The 25,570-nt window shown below is 40.4% G+C and overlaps 1 long non-coding RNA gene across 3 annotated transcripts in view; it reads right to left on the bottom strand.

The window, feature by feature from the left end:
- Positions 1 to 1,476: 1,476 nt before the first annotated feature.
- The window catches only part of LOC309858860, a 348,226-nt gene continuing 324,132 nt past the window's right edge, over positions 1,477 to 25,570 (bottom strand). The window contains exons 4-6 of one of the 3 annotated variants that reach the window (XR_014308388.1): positions 13,555 to 13,608; positions 8,493 to 8,631; positions 1,477 to 4,875 (exon numbers count right to left, since the gene is read on the bottom strand). This is a non-coding gene — a long non-coding RNA (uncharacterized lncRNA). Of the gene's footprint in view, positions 4,876 to 8,492; positions 8,632 to 13,554; positions 13,676 to 25,570 lie in introns of all 3 variants that reach the window. The other 2 variants (XR_014308390.1, XR_014308389.1) reach the window with 2 other exon arrangements.

The following is a 25,570-nucleotide window of genomic DNA, read 5'->3' as shown; positions in this document are numbered from 1 at the left end:
GCAGGTACTGTATGAAGCAGTTTACGTGCATCATTTCATGTAATCCTCCCCAATCCCATGTGATTGATAGATCCTGAAACTATCCCAAATTTTTTTTTAATTTTTTATTTTTTTAAACATATATTTTTATCCCCAGGGGTACAGGTCTGTGAATCACCAGGTTTACACATTTCACAGCACTCACCAAAGCACATATCCTCCCCAATGTCCATAATCCCACCCCCTTCTCCCAAACCCCCTCCCCCCAGCAACCCTCAGTTTGTTTTGTGAGATTAAGAGTCACTTATGGTTTGTCTCCCTCCCAATCCCAGAGGGGAGCAAAAGGTATACTGGAGAGAATTATTGGGGAGAATTTCCCCAATATCCCAAATTTTTATATAAAGAAGCTGAAGCTGAGGCAGGTTAAATAAATTATAGAAGAACACACAGCTTGTAAGTAGCAAAGGCAGGAAAAGGTAGTCGGAAAAGTCAGGCACCAGATCGCAGGAATGCAACGCTCACGGACGGGGTATTTGGATGTTGTTTATAATTTGATGGGAAGACCGTGCACTTTTCTGAGCAAAAGAACAACGCAATTTGATCCGTGTGTGTGTGTGCGCACACGTATGGCAAAATATACATAATACAAAATACACTGTTTTAATTCTTTTCAAGTGTACAATTCAGTGGCTTTAAGAACATTCATATATTTGTGCAAACATCACCACCATCCATCTCCAGAACTTTTCTACTTCCCAAACTGAAACTCTGTACCCATAAAAACTAACTCCCCATTTCTCCATCCTCCTCCCCACCCCCCCACCCCGTCTCTGGTAACCACATGTCTATTTCATGCCTTCATTTTGACAACTCTAGATACTTCGTATGGAATCATGCAATTTGTAATTTTGCTTCTGGCCAATTTCATTCCCTTTATGACTAAAAAATATTCTACCATAGGGATATACTGCATTTTATTTAACCAATGGATTAAATAAGATCTGTTATCAACATTAATTTCATTTCCTTTTTTTTACTTCATAAAAATATGGCTCATGGAAAAAGAGTGGTTACATATGTGACCCACATTTGTAGACTGCGTCATATGTCTCTTGGACAGCTCTGCTTTAGAGTCTTTGCACACTTATAGAGAAAGCATGGGAAAAAAACTACCTTAATAATTTTTTAAGTGTTGTGGGGAAGAAAGGAAAGCAGGTTGTTGCTGACTATAAGAGCCCCCAAGAAAAGAACTATGCCCTCCACCAGCACAAAATGCCCCAGAAATAACTTTTGTGTATGGAGGTTACATGGTTTTATGACCAAAGAAAGCATTTGTAATAGTGGATTGTTCACCAAAGAGAATTCATTGAAATCAAATCAACAGCTCATTCATTATGGAGGGTGGGGGGATCTAATGGGAAACAGGAACCATTTGCTCACTGCTAGCCTGAAGAAGATTAAAATGAGTGTCAAGCAATCAGTAGAACAAAACATGAATGTGTTCTGTAAAATGTTTATTAACCTTTCTAAGCAAGACATCATACTATAACAGAAATATTTTGCTGAGAGATTTTTTTTTAAGTCACAAATATGGTAATAAAAAAATCATGAGAGCTGAGCAAAGACAAACCAACAGCTTGAGAAGCATTGGGTGTACTGGGTGGCATTCTTGTTCAGAGATGCAGGATCAGAAAAAAATGCAGACATTGAGGGTTCAAGTTGGAATCTGACCAAAAAATGCAGTAGCCTCCAGATACCCAACTTAGAGCTGATGTGAGCTCATATGACAACATCCTGCACGTGCAGAATGGTATTCCATGTCTTTATTCCAGAATCAGTAGAGCTATGTCTGAGCTGTTTAACCAGTAGTGAACCATCCACTCCCTCTTTTGACATAAAACACTGTCCTTCTGAAAAGAAGTCCAAAAGCCTTGGTGCACAGACAGCGTGGGAAATAAGCATTCATTTATTAACGTTATCACAAGGTCACTTCAGGCCAGTGGCAGGCTTTGGAATGCTAAGTTTTTAGTAGATTGCCTATCTTTTTGCATGCATGTTTTACAATTTGTGTAACCTCTCCTCTCAGCATTGTACCAATCTTCCAAAAAATAAAAATAAAAAGCACTCTCCGTGATTAAAAATTGCTCAGTCCATGTTGGAGCTACTGTCCATATTATGGCCACAAGCCATTCTCCTTCTGGGGTTCAGAGCTGATGCAATGCGGAGATTTGTACATCCTCTTACCTGCCACACCGATGGAGATACAGGGCAAGCACATATACACAGCGTTATAAAGAAAAAGCTCTGCAGACAGACCCACGTTTTCAAATTACCACAAAGAAACTTACTCTAAGAAATTTATTATTTGGGAATGATAGGACATAAAAGGGAGTAAAGATATATGACTATGCAACTTGTATGTGATCAGGTGACACTCGACACCGAAGAGGAAGAGAAAGAATGTAATGATCTGAATTCGGGCCAAGCTCTGATGACTGAATTTCATGCTGGATGTATGTCTCAAAACAGGCATGTTCCAGTATAAGCTACTTTAACCTTCTGGCCCCCGCTGCTGAATTTCCCCATACAATCTTTTTTTTCCTTAAGGAAAAGGGTTAGACAATGTTTGCCGTTCTGAAGCATTAGTGTGCGCCAGCAACCAGAGTCTGGGGAAGATGCTGCTACCAAAAGACAGAAATGACCCGTCCTGCCACCCCTCCTTGTGGCCGTGTTGATGAACATGTCTATTACAAAACCTGTCATCCCTGAGAGCCAAAGGCCAGGACGGAGAATACACACGGTGTCCCCGGGGACAGGACAGCGGGCTCCCACCAGCTTACATGTCCGGCCGTGTGTTCCACAAGAGCTATTATTGATGAAAATGGGAAGCCTGCTCACCGGAGAGCCAGCCCGAGGGGGAAGGGGTAGGCAGAGCACAGTGCCCATAAAAGAGCTGTTTGCTACCTACTTTTCCTTGTGAAGTTTTATTTCACAGCCTAGCACAGCCTACCTCTAGCACAACCTACCTAGCACAGGCTCCTAGCACAGCGTCTACCTCTCAGGTGTTCGGTGCACAGTAGATATTTCCTGAATGAATTGAGTCCACTGATCCTGCAGACTGCATATCACTGTGATATGTACCACGTCAGCTACACTTCTGTGAAAAGACAGTCCATATGCAAAGTCCTTGCTATTCCTGTTTATTCAGAATGTGAGCCCTTTCTTGTAGTTTCTCTTGTTTTGTGTACACAGATTGCAGGAGGAAGCTCTCTGGTTGTGTTTGTGAATCTCCAGAGCAGGACATTAGCATTCAGAAGCACCTATGAGAGGAATAAAGCCTTTATGAGAATCCATGACTCAATAATAAGATAAGTTCTCAGCTGTCAAACAAATAATTTACAACATGGATGATGGAGTCAGGGGCAGGAGAAAGGTTTGGATTTTCAATAAAGCAAGTAAGTATGCAGATCTAGAAGATTAAAGTTTCGAGCAGGAAAATCCATGGGATGGTGGAATTTTGAGATCTCTTCACAGGCTTAATAATATAAAACATCAGGATCAGATAACAGATATTGGGTTCTTGGGAAACTACAAGGTTGGGTAAGTGGACTTTTGCTTGAAATGTACATTTCCTGGAGCTTGGGAGGGAGAACAACAGTGGAACTCTGCCAAGGGAGGAGGAGGGAGAGGGAGGGGGAGAGTCCTTTGATTCAGATCCATCATCTTTGACCCGAAATCCGTGCCCTTACCTCTCAAAAGACAGTACTGTGTTTTTCTCCCACTGTAGGTAACTTTGACTCATCCCCCTCTCATTTTCTGAGCAGTTGGAGCTTTCGGAAAGGTTTCAGTTGTGGACGGGGGTAAAAAATGGACATTTGTCCAGACTTGCTGACCCCACAAATGCCACACAATTTGTTCAGGACAAAATAATGCGCCTATATTTCATTGACCTTAAGTCCAAGACTTCAAATTCACAAACCTATATTCAATAAACATGCACAGAAAAGGAAACAGATACCAAATCCATCACTAAGGCAGCCTGCTCTTAAAATACATGGTACCAGTGACTCCGAGACGTCTGTGACTCCGCTTCCTTCCTCTCTTCCTCTCTTCCTTTCTTCCTTCCTTCCTCCTTCTCTTTTTAAGCATGTGTTTATTCGACACACATTTATTGGACACCTAAAACCCTTCACATCTCCATTGCCAGCTGATCTTTTCAGGCCAGGCGTACATTTGCATTTTATTTTCATTTCCAAAAATCTGCCTCAAGTTGAGCAAACTTGGGCTGAAGACACAGGGACCCACTCTCAGTGCTTGGGTGTCCCAGCACCTGCCAGCCGTGCACCCCCGGCATTGAGGACATCGTGTTTTCAATTTTCTTCAATAAAGCGATGAATCTGGCAATTTGCTGGCCTGCTTCAGCTAAACAGAAAGGACAATTTGAGAAAGATCATAGTTCAGGCCCAGTCAGACGGAAACGATTGAAAACAGAGAGCTGGCCGCTATGTTTCCCCAATGCAGCTTGCTGTCGCAGTTTGACTGACAAACTGACTTTTTTGAGGTGCTCGTGCCCATTTCAGTCAGAGTTTATTGAAGGTGATTTTGATCTTCTCCATGAGGCCACAGCAGTGGCCATGCCATCTGTCACCTTGATTGCATCGTGGATTCTCTGGAGAGAGCGCCATGGCTTCTGATCATTTACAGATTGTGCTGCTCTCCCCTCCATAAGGACCACATGCACAGAGCCAGATGGTGAACATGCACGCTTATTATAAGTCTTTATCTCCGTGCAGGAAGGAGAGGAACCATTAGGTCTCCCTCAGGAGCTCTGCTCCTCTCTACCATCACGCTGCTCCTCAGCAAATACAGTCTTCTTCAGCTGTCATCAGCCCACCTCTGAAAATTAAAAAAATAAACAATAATTCCATCAGCCAAGGCCAGGAAAACCAAGACCAGACTGCAAGGCAATCCCCCCTTGCCTTGCCTTCCTTTCTTTTCTCTAACCTCCCACTGGCCTGACTGTCAGCACAAGGTAAAAACAAGTTTGTTTGCAAATGCATCATTAATGTGTTGATTTTCTTTTTTTTTTTAAGAGGTCAGGAGGGCCTGCCGCTGGGAAATTGAGCAACGTGATCCTATTTTCTGGTATTGGGATCATGGCTTCCACTGTATTGGCCTCATTCTGTTCCACATAAGGACTTGGGGTTCACTTGGTATATATTAAAATTCTATGTTGTTGTTCTAAAATAACACCAGGAAGGGGACCACGTGTGTGTCAGAGGTAAGGGACGTCAGTGCCGGTGACCGAGCAAGAATGGAAAACCCCAAGGACAGGGGAACTCTAGAAAAAGTCCTTTTAGTAAATTCTCCGTGGGGAAAGAGAATGCGGGAGGCTGGGGGCGCGTCTGGAGAGCTGAGTGAGCTCAGCTCAGAGATCCAAGTGACAGCTGGTAAAAATGTCGGTCTTCTCCCAAACCACCTCTGTTACTGACGGTTAGGGATTCCAAGGGGGTCCAGAAGAAACCGAGGTGGAACTCTAACGCGTGCAAAAAAATAAATACTGGCAAAAGAAGTACACATTAGTTGTAAATGAAGAGATTCTCAACTTTCTGGTTTTATATGTGTAACTTACATAAAGTAAAGCACAGACTTCTTAAATGTACGTTTTGGTTTTTGCATATACATAGGCCACCAAGGTCCGGATGTAAGACATGTGGTCCGTAACTCCAGCAGCAGCAGGCTTGTGATAAATTAATTAATTAATTAATTTAAAAAAGTATTTATAAGCTGATTCGCTAAGAAGCCCACGTCCTCTTTCTGCATTCCTTTTACCATAAAAAATACACTCCAGCTGAGAAGTCTCTTCTCGTGAGTGCTCTCTCTCTCCCCCTCAACGCCCGCTGTCTCTTTCTCCCTCATCCCTCCCTCTCTCTCTCTCTCTCTCTCTCTCATACACACACGCAGAAGAGAGAAGGAAAAAGAGTGGGGATTGGCCTTTGCCACCAGGAGCCCCCAGCTCTGTAGGAAAGCCTCCACCAGTGAGCAGCTGTATGCAGAAAGCAGATGAAGGTTTCCAGTGACCCATAACCTTGAATTCTCACCTACATGGGTCATTCATTTCAAATAACTGCCATGTTAACCCAATGGTTGCAATTACTGAAATCCAATATCTTTGCTCAGACACTAAATCGAAGTGATCCCGGAGCTCACTAAGTCACATAATCTCTTTTGGTTTAGGTTAAAATGGCATAGGCTTTCTCTCTCTGGAAATGCTAAGTTGAGACCATTTCCTAAAGACCCTTTCTTGAGGACCTGGCTCTTCCAGAAATATCAGCCTTTGTTGGGAATGCAGGATAAGCTATAACAGAGTAAGTGTAAAAAAAAAAAAAGAGAGAGAGAGAAAGAGAAATTCCACTGGAGAGTGCCAGTGTGCATGCACACACACACACACACACACACACACACACACGCCAAGCTGTTTACACCTCCACATCTCCTCAAAAAGTAATTGAGTCCAAATCACTTCCTAAACCAAGTCCAAAAGTTATTTCCCACGTTTAGGTGACGTATCGGGGACCTTTCCAGTACATATTTGAACAGAAGATAATGTATCAAACAGACCAATTTCATTTTTGTAAGCCTATCATTTATAAACCCATCAACTTCCATGATGGTATGGCTTTATTTACTTTTTCTGTGAACTAAAACAACTGTTCTTAACAGAATAAAGTTACTAGCAAATATTTTTAGAGGAAGAAATTTAGTGTGGTTTTAATCCAATGCAAATGTTTTTCAGAAGCGAAGTTTATGATACACTCCTATTCTTAAACCAGCTTTTTTTTTTCCCCCACTTTGGGGCATGAGGAAATGTGTGCCCATAACGCTGTGTGAGGATGTGGGTGTGGGCAGGAAATGTATGGATTTGATGGGCTCGTGTGCTCGCTATACTTGAGATAGTTTGCAAATGGTAGTTAAAAAACACAAACAAGAAAAAAAATTAGTCATGCCTATCTAAAATAATCCCTGGTGCCTGAACATAGTCTCAAATAACTAAGCACATGGATTTAAAAAAAAAAATCATCATTCTCCCCAATGTTTATCATTTTTCTACACACCATAGATAAGAAAGGGAGTGGAATTACCTCTACTTAGTTAAACAGATGATCTGGATCTTTGTAATCACACTGTTCTGTAGTTTTGGCATAAAAACATTTATAGAGATGCACATTGAACACCAAATCACCAAATACAGTTCACTCCCTCCAAAAGGAAGTAAGATAATCAGAAATAATAAAGTACATTTGGTTAAAAATAAAAATGTGGTTTCCTAAAGTGAAGAAAGATGACTAAGGTCCAGGAAAAGGAAAGGGAAACTAGGTTTGATTACTTAGTGTGAATGAAAAGTGCTAAGAGAGAAGACTTCCTGGCCCCCAGGTGGAGAGAAGATAATCCTGCAAATCTAAAACATGGACTGTTTCTATTCTGAGTTCTGGTTATGCCACTTCTAGTAAGGCTAGGATCAGAAGCTCAGTGCCCTGCGTCCCAGGCCATGGCTTCATGTTCAGGTGCAGGGAGAGGCCACGAGTTCATGGAATCAGGCTGGGGTGGAAATCCAGCCTTTTTACTTGGCCTTGCCCTTGGACAGGTTGCTCCCTTTCTCCCAGTTGCATATCCTCTCTCTGCCATGAGCAAAGCAATTCCAGTCTCCCAAGTGAGGATTCACTGAGATGAACGAGAACACATCTCACATGTGTCTGGCATGTACTAAGCCAGGAAAGCTTTGTAGGACTGAAATGAAACTAGCATAAACGTCACTATTTCTGGTAAAAGATGGGGCTGCAAACACATACCCAGAGCAATAATGAAAATTATTAGGTGTCAGCATAGAAATCATATTTTGTAAAGCAGCCAGAACTGTAAATGCATATTTGATAGCAGGAAAGTGGGCAGGGTGATAAGAAATAGACGTCCCCCATCCAGTTCTAGCCTCTGCCTGCTGTTTAGTTACCCTGTGACCTTGTGCACTTACTGAAGTTCTCCATGTATGGTTCCTCCACCTGAAGAAGGGGACCACAATGAGGAACCTACCTCAGGGTCAAATGAGCTCATGGAGAGAACGTGTCTGGCACACCGTACCCATTATAAAATTTAGCCAGCGTCCCAAAGGCTCCGAAGGCTGTGAGATTGTAGCTTGTGATTTCATCCTTTGCTAACTTTTGGCTATGCTGCAGCCATAAAACCTTATTGCAGCTCCAAAGCCCAGGAAACTGACCAAAATTCATTGTTCAATTTTATTGGCTGCTTTTGGTTTCCAGTGTTTGCTAAGTTGGAACTCTTGTTTATTTTATTTCATTGCTACAAACCATACCTATAAACTTACCAATCTGTGTCACATCTCACACCCACACGGACACACAGATACACACAGACACACGTAGTCTTTGGACAGGGTGGGGGTGCCATTCTAACAACAGCCAAAGTACAACAGAAAAGTGACACTGATTTGGACTCACAGGACTCGGATCTTGATCCTCATTCATTTCTTCACCTTGGATAAAGCCCTTATTCTCTCCGTACTTACAGAGAGTAGGTCTGGGGATGCCTGTTTTACTTCATGGGGTTCCTATAATCTGTGAAAGGACTTTGAAACAGCTGAAACAATACGAATTTCAATATCAGGCATTGGTATTCCATATTAAAGACAGCATCACCACCAAACATTAATGAGTCGTATATAGATTAATGAAAATTTTGTAATTATTGTATAACTGTCAGAAATAAGATTCTAGTTGAGAAGCAAGAACATCAAAATCTACTGCCTTTTGAACCACAAGGCTGGTGTGGAACTATATCTAAATTCTGCTCCCAGGGGTCTCAGGGGTTCCTGGATCAAGTGATTTTGATTAATAGAGTGGACGAATAGGGCTCACATTTTAATTTTGCTTCTTCCTATCTTTGAGAATATTTCCAATATTACATTGTCTATCCCCCAAATAGCATAATACCCAAATGAAAGTAAATCCAACCAAATCTGCTTAACTCAGGCTGCTTTAAAATAAGAGTTCCTACAATGGGACAGTTGGTCCCAATCCTGGTTTAATATGTCTGCAGTACAAAGGGTCTTTGCTGCCTCTTGTTCCTGCAGAAAAAAAGGAGCTTATTAAAATAAATGTAGACTAGAATTTAAGCTCCTAATAGAAATGGAAAACAATAATTATTATTGTATATTAGTATTAATAATAAACAATAGACCTACTTTTCAGGATATTTCTTATGCTTGCACTATAATTTAAGTCAAGAACATTCAGATTTCAAGGATTATTCACATGAATGCAAAAAAAAAAAAAAATGGAAATAATTTTTCCTCAAAAAGTTCCAGAGATTCTTTTCTTTTAAAGAATGATATGGCAATAAAAAGGGAGTTCTAAAAATGAATTCAAACAACCCATAACAAATAAAGTAATTCAAATCAAAGTAACATTAGAAAACATACAGGCACATAACCTTTCCTTTTTTCTTTCCGTCATTAGGCAAAGTAAGCCTCAGAAACTAATTGATTGTGATTTAAAAAGTAAGTCTTTTTAAATAAGAATATTGTAATGTGTCAACTAAAAATCGGTGCACATATGTCTACATGTTTGTGCGTACACACATGCACATGTGTATGCGTGCACGTGTGCATAAGTGTGTGTCTGCTCAAGCTAAGTTCAACTAGCAGGCAGGGATCGCACGTCTCATCTTGTGAATGGCATTAGATATCTTGTTCAAAATCTCTGATTAATCTGATTAAGCTAGTGAGTGAATAATCCTTTAATCCTCTCAAGAATACAGTTTATGTCTGCTGAGTGTCAAATTTAAGACGAGTAAGCTGTAAATACTAAAATTTCAGGGAAAGAAAGGCAAGAAAGGCAGCCACCCAAAGTCAAACCCTGTCGCCTCTTTTCTGGATTCTGTCTTTTGTGGGTGACCTTCTCGGCTGAAATGAGAATGAGAAACATTAGGAAAAATAATAAATCATCCTCCAGCGGTGGCTCTGCGGCAGGGAGCGTATCAGTCACCGAGGACCAATCTGCTAGCATGTGCTTCCCTTTCCCCAACCAGTTTAATTATAAATTAATGGCTACTGCCTTTCACTTCTCATTTCATTCTGAAGCAGAAATGCTTAAAACCCCATATTTATTCTGGAGTTGGAAAACTATCGCTGAAGCTGAAAATGGCTAACTATTTTTGCAGAATCACACAAACAATTAAAAAAAAGAAAAAGCAAAACAAAACAAAAACCAGGAAAAGGAACATCCTTCCTTTAAAATCCCAATCAGAGGACACACTTCAGGAACTGTTACTGCATTTAGAATAACAGGGAGTTTGGGGTCAAATGAACTGAGGTGCCTTGATGCTGCTTTATCATTGCGCACCAAATTTACATAAGAACAATAAGGTAAGAGAGTGTGGTGATTCTTTTGCTGCCCAAGGAAAATAAAGAGTAAACCAAAAAAATTATTTTAAAACCAATTGGCTTACCTGCTTACTTGTTTAGACATTTGACCATCTACTTTTTTTTGTTGTTTTTTTGTCTTAAATATGGTTTAATACTCTTCTCCATTTCTGGGGCACCTGGGGAGCTCAGTCAGTTAAGTGTCTGCCTTCAGCTCAGGTAAGGATCCCAGGACCAGGGGATGGAGCCCAGTGATCAGCAGCGAGTTCTCCCTCTGCCCCTCCCACCCCCTCTGTGCATGTGCGTGTCTGTCTCAAATAAATAAAATCTTTTAAAAAAATGCTCTTCTCCATTTCTGTACAAAACAACACCAAGATTTTGCTGCTTAAGATCTCTCTGTAGAAGCTATAGAGATTGCACCGGGTATGGTTTCCAGGCCCTACCTCCCCACCACCCCACTCTTTATTTATGTGTTTGTATGTGTAATACATTTTCAGTAATACTGATACACACATCAATATGTAATGCAATATATTGACTGCCTACTTTTTTTTTTTAAGAATTTTATTTATTTATTTGACAGACATCATTCGTAGGCAGAGAGAGAGAGGAGGAAGCAGGCTCCCGCTGAGCAGAGAGCCTGATGCAGGGCTGGATCCCAGGGTCCTGGGATCATGACCTGAGCTGAAGGCAGAGGCTTTAACCCACTGAGCCACCCAGGCACCCCACTGACTGCCTAGTTTTAACTGGAATCTACACATATCATCCAAATCACAAGTTTATAATGTCAGTAGTCCTAAATGTGCTGTGAATTTGCCTGAAACATTTTTTGGGTCAGTTGTTTATGAAAATCATCCCCTGCCCCTAAAAACCTTAACTAGTATCTGCTAGAGGGGCAAAGGGCAAGACTGCTACATGTGATTAATTTGCCGCTCAACTACTTTTTCATTTACTAATTTAACAAGAGTCAAAAGGATCTGATCTAATTAAAGTATTGGCTCACCCTTAAAAACAGAAAGTCCATATTATCCCTTAATTCCTCATGATGTGAGGAAGTGAGGCAAGGGAAGAATCTGTCCCAGCCTGTGTAGCGCCACAGTCTGAGAAGTGAGGTAGAGATGAGATCAGCCCATGCTGCTCTTTCCTGTTTGGGTTCTGGTTGTAGCCTCTACTCATTGACTTTTCCAATGAAGACTGGAAAACCCGGAGAAACTGGGTGCTCAGTAACCAGACAATTGAGGGAAGCAGGTGGAGAAACCTTATCCTGACTGTCTCTATGTTTGCTTGAATGGAGGTGCTGTATGTCTAGGTTTGCCCCAAATATATGGGGGTAAGTAAGATAGGTGGTGGGAAGCTTCTGGCCCCAAAACAACTAGCCATACCCTCAGCCAACTGTATTTCTCACCCCAGAATCTGCCAATCTCTGTGAGTAAAGCTTTCAGTGCTGCTAACTTCATCATCTTTCTGTAATGTCAAACATCTGGCACCATTTAGTAGGTTTGATCCTTTGTTTTTACTAAGGTAGGTAAAAGTCTCACATCTCTGGCCCATGTGTTTAGCTCTAACTCTGTCTTCCTGAATACTTAGTGGTAATAACTTCTTTAATTTGACCTGCTACATTATTTGTGACCCCCATAGGTATTTAGACTCTTACTAGCTTTAACCAATCTACATTTGACTGTGAAGTTCCCCCCAGCACCCTAAGCTGGAGATGAGCTAATGCCTGATTTTGAAGGGCAGGGCCAATGCTTAGGCCTTGAGGACCACACACCTCATCACAGCTTCTAGAATGAGAGGGACCCAAAGTCAGAAGGGGAGGTTGAGAATTTTCTGCAAACTCTCTTGTAAGGTGTTAAAGAATGGACTAGAAGGCTGAGAATAGTTTTCAGCCACCTCTGTCAATAGATTTTGCAGTTGAGTGAGTGCCTGAAGATGAATCCCATACTGGCAACAAATTACAGAATGACTTTGTGCTTTTTGTTCAAATAGTAAGGGCTTACTTAAACTCCAAAGAATAGTGTTTACCAACTATGGAAGGTCATTTCTGAAATGATTTTATAACAAACCTAATTATGAACAAATATATAAGGAATATGTGTATAAACTGTGCCATATATATTTTTTTCATTTTCTACAGATCCTCTAATTTACTGTCTTTAGATCTTGTTCTCACCTTCTCATAGTTACTCTTACACATATTACAGGATAACAGACACTCTTTTCCTTTACATGGCATGCAAGTTAATATAGCCCTCTCTTTTGCTGTTCATTTACTAATTCACCCAACAAATGCCTACTGAAAGTTTGTAAGTACATGGACATAAGGAAGCTATTAGAAATTATGAGGGAGGTGGTATTGAAGATAGCAATGAGAAGATGGTGAACTCACTTACTCCATGGACACATCAAATCTACAGCTACATACTGATCACTTCCCTCTGAAAACTAGTGGAACTGCTTCTCCACAACAAAGGATAAAAGAACTACATTAAGATGACTAGGAGAGGTAGAGACAAACTCTCACAAAAATCCCACCCTCTGCCTCCGTAAAGAGAGATCTCACAAGTCTGGCACTTATCCCAGAGAAATGAGGGGAGGCTCCCCCCAAACAGACACCAGAACCCTAGGGAGATATGCCCCCCAAAATGTCTAGCTTAGAAAATCAATGGGGCTGATGTCCAAAAGATCCAAAGTGCTCTAAGAAACTGAGAGTTTCTAATTAAAATACTTGTGGCAGTCTCACTAGCCCTAGGATCTAGTGAAAAGCACTGACTTGAAAAAAAATGCCTCAACTGTACATAAAGGAGATTCATTTTTGGATCTGGAGCAATCTTCTGCAGGGGAAAGGGATAGTTGGAGTGCTCTCCAGAGATGGAAGCACTGGTGGATGCCATTTGTGTTCTTCCCACCTACCCCACTAGTGCTAGCGGTGTCTTCAGGCACAGCACCCTCCCGCAGCCTCACTGAGTCAGAAAAGGGTGAGTGGACATGACACTGTCTTGCTGCCTTGCCAAGGCCAGAGAGCGGAGGCAGTCATAGTGCTGCCCTACTCTCAGGCTAGAGCAAGTGAGCACCAATGATCATATCATTCTCACAGTTGCTTACTAAAGTCGGTGAGCATGGGCAGTTGCAACACTTACCTTGTGTCATGTCTGGGGCTGGCAAACAGGAGCAGCCATGGCATTCTTCAGGCTCTATTTTGAGGCAAGCATATACCCACAGTTAGGGTACTCTCATGCAGCATTGCTGAAGTTCCCAGGCCTGTCAAAATAGTCAAGACATTTTCCCACTGCCTTTCCTGAAGGTGGTGAGTGTGTCCCACCCCTACACTTTCCAACTGCCCTACTAAAGCCAGCAGGTCCACATAAACCAGACAGAAGATGCCATTGTTTGCCTGGCTCGGCTGGCCAAGGGGACTGGAGTTTCTGCACTTCAAGAGATTTTAACAATCAGAAAGATGGTCTTGGCAGGCCACCACCCCCAGGGTACTGCACAGACAGCAGACTAAAACAAACCCAGACTTCCTGTGGAAAGGCTATTTATTTATCCTGTATCTTCAGCCTAAGAGGCAGAATTCAGTTTTCACGTACATCTAGAAGCTATGGAGGCACTCCTTGCGAATGTAAGCAAAGTGACACCATCTTGGCACATTCCTTTGGCCAATTCCTCCCAGAAAGGAGCTTACACACACATCTGGACCCCCCGTTTTTGCAACTGTCACCCAGGGCTAACCTCCAGATCTCCTGGTCAGGAGGCCATTAGGGTTTATAATTTGATCCCACAGGACTGTATATATTTGCATATTTTAAAAGCTGCTGCCTAAGGGTCTGTCTTCTCATCAGCCTGAAACTAGGTGCTAAATGGGATTCCTCTCCTTGGAACACCGACAGGTCTTGGCACACCCCCAGCAACAGGAACATATCAAGAACAAACCACACTGTTGATTAAGAGGTAAAATGTGATATCAAAAACAAAATATGAGGGGGGGAGTAAAAATGTAGTGTTTTGGAATGTATTCAAATTTAAGTTGCTATCAACTTAAATAGACTGCTATATACATAGGATGTTATATGTGAACCCCAGAGTAACCACAAATCAAAAACTTACAGTAAATACTCAAAAGAAAATGAGAAAGAAATCTAAATATAACACTGGAAAAACTCATCATACCACAAGGGAAGAAAGGAACAGAAAGGAACTACAAAAATAGCCAGAAAACAATTTTTAAGATGTCAGTAAGTACATACCTATCACTTACTCTTTAAATGTAAATGGACTAAATTCTCTAGTCAAAGTCTATGGCTGAATGCTTAAAAAAAAACAAGACTCATCTATGAACTGTCAACCAGAGACTAACTTCAGAGCCAAAGACACACACAGGCTGGAAGTGAAAGGATGGAAAAATATATTTCATGCAAAGAAAATGAAAACTAATACAACCATACTTATATCAGAAAAAATAAACTTTAAAACAAAGACTGTAATAAAAGAAAAAGAATGGCATTACATAATGATAAAGGGGCCAATCTAGCAAAAAAATACAATATTTATAAATATATATGTACCCAACATAGGGGCATCAAAATATATAAACCAAATATTAACAGATCTAAGTAGAGAAAGAAGAAAACTGAAAAAAATACAAAAACCTGAGGATTAAACAACATGCTACTGCACAGTCACTGGGTCATCAAAGAAATCAAAGCCAAAATTTAAAAGTTTTTAGAAACAAGTGAAAAATAGATAAATGACATACCAAAATCTATGGGTATGTCATACAGCAAAAGTGGTTCTAAGAGCGAAGTTCATAGCAGTACAAGACTAGCTCAAGAAATAAGAGAATTCTAAAATAATCTAAATCTACACCTAAAGGAACTAGAAAAAGAAGAATAAGTGAAGCCCAAAGTTAGTAGAAGGAAGGAAATAATAAAAATCAAAATGGAAATAAAGAGACTAAAAAGATAACAGAGAGAATCAATAAAACTAAAATCTAGTTCTTTGAAAAGATAAACTAAATTGATAAACCTTTAGATAGACTCATCAAGAGAAAAAGACAGAGGGCTCAAATAAAATCAAAATGAAAGAGGAGAAATTACAATTGATATCACAGAAATACAAAGAATCATAAGCAAACAATTATATGCCAACAAACTGGACAACCTAGAAGAAATGGACAAATTCCTAAAAACACAATCTTCTAACACTGAGCCAGGAAGAAATAAAAATAAATTGAATAGGTTGATTATTTGTAAGAAGATTGAACTGGTAATCAAAAGCCTCTCAACAAACAAAAGTCCAGGATCAGACTAGTGAATTCTACCAAACATTCAAAGATTTAACAACTACCCTTTTCAAAATCTTCCAAAGAATTGAAGAAGAAAAACTCATTTTACCTCTAAACTCATTTTACAAGGCCAGCATTACCCTGATATCAAAACCAGACAAAACAAAACAAAACAAACAAACAAACAAAAACCACCTTCATAAGGCCAATATCCCTTATGAAGACAGATGCAACAATCCTTAACACAAAATATTAGCAAACTGAATTCAACAATGCATTAAAATGATTATATAACAGGATCAAGTAGAACTTAATTCAGGGATACAAGGATGTCTCAACATTTGCAAATCAATCAGTATGATACACCACATTAACAAAAGGAAAGATTAAAACCATATGACCTTCTCAACAGATGCAGAAAAAACATTTGACGAAATTCAGTATCTATAATTAAACAAAACAAAACAAAAAACCTCTCAACAAAGTGGGTATAGAGAGAATGCACCTCAACATAATAAAGCCCATTTATGACAAACTCACAGCTAATATCATACTCAATGGTGAAAAACTTAAAACTTTTCCTCTAAGGTCAGCAACAAAACAAGGATGCCCACTATCCCCACTTTTATTCAACAGAGTATTGTTCAGCATAGTATTGGAAGTGACTTTATTGCCTCTAGTCCCCTACCAACCAGCATGTAGTCAAATGTTCTAGTTTTAATTCTCAATTTTATGTTTTACCATACACTTTGACAAAATAGCATAAAAAATTTCAAGAACTTCATTAGTTTGATTAAAATTGGAAAAATGAATAATGCCATTATTGGCCAAACGGGTGTATTGCCTGCTGGCTTAAGCATAGACTGGTGCAGACCTTCTGGAAATAACTTGGTAGTAGTACTTAGTTAAATTAAATGTTCCTTATGACAAAAAGTATTCTTCTTTGGATACAATTCTCAAAAATACTTTTATACAGTGGAGGTCGTCTCCCATGATATCTATCACAATGTTGTTTATAGTGGTGGGAAGCAATCATGAAGTCCATCACTGGTGGACAGGTAAAACATAGTGAATGCCAATTATAAAGTATTCTGCAGCAATTAGAAACAAATAGCTGGATGTTTACATAGCTATATGGATAGGTCTTAGAAACAATAGGCCAGGGGTGCCTGGGTGGCTCAGTGAGTTAAGCCTCTGCCTTTGGCTCGGGTCATGATCTCAGGGTCCTGGGATCAAGCCCCGCATGGGGTTCTCTGCTCGGCGGGGAGCCTGTTTCCCCCTCTCTCTCTGCCTGCCTCTCTGCCTACTTGTGATCTCTCTTTCTCTCTCTCTCTCTCTCTCTGTCAAATAAATAAATAAAATATAAAAAAATATATAAAATATGAGCTTTTATTAAAAAAAAGAAACAATAGGCCATAATGATAAAAAAGAAAATAGAATGATCTAACATAATAATATTCATATAAACTAGAATGCATGAAAAAATGTCTTATAAAATATACAAAAACAAAAAGATACCATCAAACTGCTTGTAATAGGAAGAAGAACAAGAATGGCAGTGAGAAATTGAGAACAGGGGATTAAATGAGATAGATTGATGGATAGACGATAGAGATAGACAGATGGCATACAAGTGAGTCAGCCATTTGGTTGAGAGAAGCCTATACAATCCAGAAAGAAACTTAAACAGTCTAAGAAAACTGCTAAGTTTCTAGGGCAATAATATATTATTGATGTGGCACACTCCAGATTGAGATTAAGTCTAAACAATGAGTTGTGGTGTTGCTCAACCTTCACTCTGGCTATAAGACATATTTACCATGAGCATCATGTCTGCCTTCTTGAGACGTCTGTCAGTTACCAGCCAACAGTGAGAGCCTAGAATGGGACCAGTCCACTGGTTTAGCATCTTTGGCAGAGGAGACAAAAGCTGCTGCTAGATAGCAAGCTGGAGTGAGACCGCCACTAGCAGAGAGTAAAGACATCTTAAGGTAATATCCAATAGTCTAGTCCACCAACAGAGCCATAGCACATCGCAAACTGCAGTGTCTGGCAGCCCAACCTAGGCAACTGGACAAGTCATAGTTCTAGAAAAGCTCAGCCTTGGCAGCCTGGGCAAACCCAAGAGTAGCCTTCACATGTATGAACATGAAGCAGACTTCATTCTCACTCCTTCTAGCCATTCACCGATATATATTCATAGTTTGAAGTATCAAGATCACATAGAAATGAAAACATTTTACAGCATTTAAAATAATTCATCCTTCAAAAGAGTCCCTCTTAGAGAACTCATATGCCGATGGAGGATTAACAGTCCAGAGCTAAACTGACCAATATGGCAGCCACTACCCACATGTGGCCACTGAACACTTGAAATATGGCCGATTCAAATGGAGATGTGGAGACCTAGTCTGATAAAAGAATGTCAAATCTCATTAATAATTTTTATATTCATTAAATGTTAAAATGATATTCTGAAAATAATGGGTTAAATAAAATATGTTATTAAATTACTTTCACCTGTTTCCACTTTTTTTGAAGTAGGTAGTAGTAAGTTTTAAATTACATCTGTGGCTCACCTCTACTTCTATTAGACAGGATTGGTCTGAGGATTTACATGTTGATTTACAGCTTCTCTTTCAGTTTAATAAGTGAAACTGAAGCCTAACTATTTTCGCACAAAAGTGTTAAATTCTGTCTTCCAGATGCTACTCTTCAAAATCATGTTTGGTCCCCTAACATTTCTTATCGGCGGTGATTCCCACTAGAAGTTTCTGGCCTTTTCTATGTTTTTAATTCTACCTTTTAGTCTAAATAGAGCATGATCAAATCACAATAGAACAAGAGGTCCACATAGGTTGGGAATAGCCTGCACATACTGGGATGATCATCTAAATTACATTAGAGTTGCTCAGGTCTTTTGTGCCAAGATAACTTGTAGGATCCAGAAGGTCTCTTCTAGGCTTCCACTTGCAATTCTGGCATGAAATCTCACTGACAATCAAAGATTGAAAAGAAATGAAAACAATCCATACCCAAATATGTCATTTTCCACCATAAGGGGAAGTCGGGAAATGGAAAAAATTCACCTCTTATTCCCAAGAGTCAATGTGATAAGAATTCAAGACTTTTAAAAACAAGATACTCCTTTGAAATCAGGAGGTGGACGCAGCTTTACTTAGTAAAAATATGGCTTGTGGAACTGAAATCCTGAAATGTCACTAAAGACCTTTATTAATTTGGGAATAGAGCACCTTTTCTAGTTTGATTATTACCACATAAATATATCACCCCTCTTTTATTATCATTATTATTTTTTTTTCTTTATTTGAGCTTGATCCCTGGAGTCAACCCTTAGTTGTCAGGGGACTTGTTGTAAGTAATGGTCATTTGTGTTTCATAATTATCTTGAATCAACACAATTAGTTCCACATTCTGCTGTTTTCTTCCTAAGGCATCTGTAAACATTTTTTATACAATTCCAGCAAATAGCTTTTGGCAATAATTAAATTTTTCTAATTAAAAAAAAAAAGTAAAGTGATCCAGGATAGCTATTTTAAATGTGCTTTACAGGCCCCTCCCAGAGTATTAGAAAATATTCTTCAAGATGCCAGGAGATTTTCTCTTTCAATTATCAACCATAGTTCCACAATTTAGAATGTCTTTGGTCACGGTTTTAACATGATTAAATCAACACAAAGCCTGAAGGACATTCCATTTTTTAAAAAGTACTATATTTGAATAGTGTTTTAAATTTCCTGGGAAAATTTTTTATTCATTTCACCAAAAAAATGTATTGAACACCAACTACGTGCAAGGCAATGGATGTGATGGTGTCAGATTTTTCATGTGTATCAGAACTACCTACTTAGTACCTTAGCAACTCTGATTCAGTGAATAAAAGCTAATCCCAGTAATGTGCACCTGTAACATGTACCCAACATGATTCTGAAAGAGGGGGGACTCAAACTCCCTTTTGAGAAGGTACTTTTTTTGAGAAGTACTTTTGAGAAGTACTAAGAGCTTCAAATTCTGTCCCTTACTCTTGAGAGAGGTGTGGAATACGAATGCTCCTCCCTGAAATTCAAAGGTGGTTGTGTGTCTCATATAATCTCAGTAAAACTAAAATGATCTAAATGCAGTGGTCCTTCCTCACCTGCAGCTGGGATAGTATGTGAAGGAAGAAGGTGGAAAGGTGGGTGTCATTTCTAAAAAGTCTACTTTGGATTTCTAAAAAGGATCTCTTTAAGAACTGCTCCTAAAATAATATTCTCTAACAGGTTCTTCATAAATAGGCAAATCTCCTACTGAGTGAGAAAATCTATAGACAGGAACTAAGCATGGAAAATTCCTTCTCTTCAGGCCACTTCCCCAACAGCATTTAGAGCCATCTGGAGGGTGTGGCCACCAAAACAGGGTCACTGAACACAGCCATTGTGCTGTGCTCTCTCCTAAGCCCCAAGTCCCTTCACCGATGCCATATTCCGATACCTGTTTCGTTTTGTTTTGTCTTGTCTTGTTATGCTGGTTCCCCCAAGGAATAGATTTGGCAAATTTTAAATAGTGTAATTACGGGCTGACAAGGGAGGTTTTTCCAGTGTTCTGAGGCCTGAAAACATAAGTGATGCTGCCCGCCCATAGTCTAGAGACCTATGGAGGAAGAGAACATGGCCTCCTCTCAGAAAAGTGAAGGCAAAGAGCTGGGCATTGAAGGCTCATCCTTGTGATGTAAAAGTGTGGGGTCAAACTCCTTCTCGATTTGTCACTCCAAGTTCTAACAGGATCCAAACCAGAGAAGATGAAAATCAGAGTATATGAATGAAATACCAGCATATACGAGTATCAGTAATGGGGTATCATTAAGTATCATATATCATGGCAGTGTATCCACAAAACTTGAAAGATTAAAATCAGCAAGCCCCACCCTTGTCACAGTGAAGAACAGCACCGATCCCACCTCAGGAATAGAAATCTCTGGCCTCAGCCTATCAGGATGTATTTCCCACCGGGGATTTAGCATCCTGTTTGAAATTACAGTATTATTTTCTTTAATTTCCCCCAAATTAATCTCCAGTAATAAAAGGTAATTTCCCTATTCACATTTGGCAATTGTGAGAACATTTAGCCACTTTCAAGTCAGGTGTTGGCACTGTAAGGAAAAGACACGAGGTAGTTAAAAATTTGAAGAATATGTCAATTGGTAAAATTAGATAAAAAGTTACGCTGTGTTCTGCCCTACATTTGGACTATCGCAAGTGAGGCAAACTTTTCTAGGCAAACTGCTGAGGACTGCCAATTTAACAAGCTGTTCCATGCTGCAAGGGACATATTTATGGACATACTTTCAACAAGACGTACCTAGTGCTACCAAGCTGTGCTGTACTAAAGAGCAGAAAGAATCAGAATGATAGATGAAAAAAAAAAAGGATTTCACACATGGGTCTTATTAAAATCAGATCAAGTATTCTGAAAATTTACAGGCAAAAATATTTAAAATAATGACAAGGTTGTTGCCATGATCTCAGGAGAAAACACCCAGGAAATGTAAAAGATAAGATTGACACAGCATGTTTAGCTCAGGCTGTTGTACAACAAGTCTCTTGGAGAGAGAGAGAGGAAAAGCCAAACTACATTGTGAATCTTCTCATTTTTAATTAGTTGGGTCAACATGACTCGAGTGCTTTTCTCATGGATGGTTTTCAATATAAAAATTACTTTTCACAAAAATCTTTCAAAAAAGATTGATTTCCTGTCTCTTTATCTTTTGACAATCCAAAAGTCACCTGAAATGACTACTAGTACTATGAGTACTAGCACTTACTTATTTTGAGAAGCCATTGGCTATTCCCTATGATAGCACTTCCTTATCCTCGGGAGTGTGTTTGGGATACTGATGAGTCAGACTGTGCTCTATTTAAAACTTGCTACCTATTTCTATTTCTGGAATTGGAGCTATCAGATCAACTCAGAGCTCCTCTTCTTTGTTTTGGCGGGGGGAGGGGGAATCATTGCTCTGGGGAAAGAGTATGAAAGAATTGTTGGGAGGTAGTTTGACAAGAACTTGGCATGAAGCTGCTTTGAAGATTGGCACTACCCTTCACACATACATTCGTTTACATCCATCCATTTATTTGATCCAGAACCCTGCAGGAGAATGATAAGCAGGACCAAGAACGTTTTACTTTGATAATCAATGTCATTCTAGCATTTTGGATGGTCACAGGTGTCTGAACACATTTTTACCACAAAGGGCCAGGTAGTGAATATTCTAGGCTCTATAGTCCACAGGGTGTCAACACAGGTCCTCCACTCTACGGTGTGAAAACAGCCATGGAAGCTATGCAAACCAATGAGCATGGTTGTGTTCCAATAAAACTTTATTTACAAAAACAGTAGCAGGCTGGATGTGGCCCTGTTGGCTATAGTTTGATGACCTCCTAGACTAAGGTGAGTCCAACAGAGGCTGCCTGCAGGAGAAACAAAAGGAACCCTGAGGAGGAAAGGAGAGTCCGTAACTGCTGACCCAACTCTAGTATCAGGATCGCTGGAGAGGAGGACTGGCCCTAGGCCCAGAGTGGCCAAGACTCAATTCCCTTCTGATGATTACTCTGGAGCCAGTGTATCCCCAGGGCAGGGCTGTGGGTTTGAGAACTTAGATTGTTGCTTGCATAGGGCTTTAACCCTGGAGGCTCTGGCCTTCTTGGGTAAGCTCTACTCCCCTCTTCCCTGATCCTCATGTGGAGAAACCACCAGTGACCCCATGATGGTCTTGGCAGAGCAGCCTGTCTATAGTCAGGATATCAGCTTCTAAACTTATAGGGTTTGCTGATGATGGCAGCAACAGCAGCAGAGAAAGGGGCTCTTCTGCAATTTGAACAGATGTTCGAATTTTGTCCTTTGTAAAGTGATGTATTTATGGAGCTCTTTGGACTGAGCAGGTTCCTAGATGTCTTAGTTTTCTCATGAACACCACAGGGAAAGAGGAAATTGGATGACATACAGTTAATATCATTTGAATAACAAAATAAATGTGACCTCCTTCTCTATCCTAACCTGATGAAGGGGTAGCATTGACTATAGTTAACAACACTACAAACCAGGGGAGTGTCTCCTCCTCGTTCTTTGGACAAAGGTGTTAAGCTGGTGAGACCCATGGATTCAGATTCTCTCCCAAGACAAGGACTGTGATGTAATCATTAAAAGTCTACTTAGATGGAAATGAGAATAACTCAATGGATAAAAAAATCAAAATGAGTTAAAAGAAAGTTGGTGTCCAGAGACCTAATCTGGGTTCAATTACAGAAACAAATCATTTCCACTAGTCACTCCAGACAAGGAGACAAATCAGGATTTTATTTGATATTAAAAAGAGTTTTCTTCATATTTATATACACTTTAGAGTTTCCCATTGCATATTCATGCACCACATTATTTTATCCTGAGAACAATGTGTGAGGCAGGTGGAAACAAGTGCTTATATTACTGTCAGGATTTTTTTCAGACATAACAATTATGACCCCCCTCAAAATGTCAATGATCTGCTTAGGGTTCCAGAAGAGCAAGTGTGGCTGTACTGGTCTTCATTCCAGTCTGTTAATTTTGAATACCATGTTCTCCCCACCCTAGCTGCCCCAGTACCTTTACTTGTACAGCCTCTCAACCAAGCCACATCTGTCCTGGTCAAAGGGAGCCTGGAAGGTGGGCAACAGAGCAACTCAGATACTCACTGCCCACATCTCTTGGCTGAGATGAGTTGCCTGGTATTGTAGCCACTTAGTGATGACCTGTTCACCTCAGGCTAGTTCTTATTCTTGTTGGAATAAGGTAGAAAGCATCACAGAAGAGAAACTGGAGGTCACAGAGCATACAACTAGGAGATGAACAATTTCGTGGGAACAGTACCAAACAAATGTCCAGGATATACTGTGAAACCTTGGGCAAGTTACTTGCCTTCTCTGTCCTCAATTCCTTTATCAGTAGGATAATGAAAGTCCCTACTTCAAAGACATGCAGTACAGGTGAATTGACTTAAAAGGTATAATGTGCTCAAAGCGATGCATAGTAGACTGTTAAGTGCCAGGCAAAAGTAAGAGACACAGACACAAAATGGTGTCAAGGAAAGAAGTCTTGAGCAAGAATCAGAAAAAGGAAGGAATCTGGTCTGGCTAGATGTGACCAAAACCAAGTTGTTTTACCTCTGGGCCTCCTATTTTCTCCTCTGTGAGTAGGAGAAAACACTCTCTATCTAAACTGTTGTAGAGAAGGGCTGGGAGTGCTTTGTAAAGTACTGGTCAAATGGTAAACTATGTTGGTAATTACCTTCTTTTTGAGGGACTTGTACTACACAGTGCAATTTTAGGACTTTGAAGCAGAAAATGTCAGAAAGTGATTTATATAAAATGTAAATACAACCTGCTCACCCCTTCTTAAAATTCCTTCTATCACACTTAGAAAAAAAAAAAAAAGAAAAGAAAAGAAAAGAAAGAAATGTCATCATCTGCCCCATCTTGAGCTGTCAAAATCCCAAACATAGAGAGTATTCCAATAATTGCCACCATTTATCGAGTCTTCACTCTGTGCTTGGCCCAGGGAGTTGCATGGATACCTCATTTAATCCCCATGGAAATGCAGTAAGTATAACTAACCTAGTTTTACAGATGAGGAATCTAAAACTTACAGAGGTTAAATAATCTGTCCCATGTCCCATGTCAATCTGTCTCATGTCACCCAGCAAATAGTGAAGCCGATTCATTTCAAGTTCCTGTGGTCACAAGGACCATGACTTTAACCAACCACTCTACATGTTCCCTCCATTAAAAGGAATCTCTCCCGGGGTACCTGGGTGGCTCAGTTGGTTAAATGTCCTCCTTCGCTCAGGTCATGATCCCAGGATCTTGGGATCTAGCCCCACGTTGGGCTTCCTGCTCAGCAGGGAGTCTACTTCTCCCTCCCCTTCCCCTTCTCCCTCCCCTCACTCTCTCTTTCAAATAAATAGTATTAAAAAAAAAAAAAAAAGGACTCTTCCTACTCAGAGATGATATAGTACTTTGCTCAGATTCTTTTCAGAGGAATACAATTCTATATCTTGAGTTATGATTTTTTGTGTACATACCACAGCTTAACTGCTGGTTTACAGGCTTCCTAGAAATGGAGGATAAGCTTTTGCATCTTTGAACATATCCTAGCTGCCAAGCAGGTGCCTGGGTACGGGTGGGCTAGCAGCAGGACAAAGGGCCAAGAACAAAGTCTGAACTTGCTTGAGCTGCCTTACCTGAGAATGAGGTGAAAAATCCCTACTTCACAGGTTTGCTGTGAAGGTTGTCAAATGACAAAAGTCATGTGATTTAATAACAAGCCTGATCCCTTTTATTCAGGGGACGGCAATGCACCACAGATTGGAGGAGTTCATTGCCTCACAAGCAGAGGGATTTGGGGCGAGAGCAAGTTTCACTGAGCGTTAGAAGCAGCAGCATGGATACAGGCCTGACTGACGAGGAGGCCAGGGATTTCCTTATTGGGCTAGCAAGGCCTATTTTCTAGGGCAAGTTAAGCTAGCTAGAGCTGAGTTGGAGGATTGCGACTGGTGGGTGGTAGGTTTCCCTGACAGTGAAATGTTTTCACTAAGTGTAGGCTGGCCAGGGGTTTAGATTTGTGATATGGGCCGGGCTACTGGGGTGGTCACACCATTTTGTGGGTCCATTTTGTGGGTCCAGATACTACCTTTGTCAGGGCCTATTAAGAGAACCACTTTAAAAGCGCTGTGCAGGGCCGCCTGGATGGCTCAGTGGGTTAAAGCCTCTGCTTTCGGCTCAGGTCATGGTCCCAGGGTCCTGGGGATTGGAGCCTGCTTCCCTCTCTCTCTGCCTGCCTCT

The sequence above is a fragment of the Mustela nivalis genome (genome assembly GCF_964662115.1).
Source record: "Mustela nivalis genome assembly, chromosome: 2".
NCBI classification, from domain to species: Eukaryota; Metazoa; Chordata; class Mammalia; order Carnivora; family Mustelidae; genus Mustela; species Mustela nivalis.
This window is presented reverse-complemented; position numbering and strand designations above follow the sequence as displayed.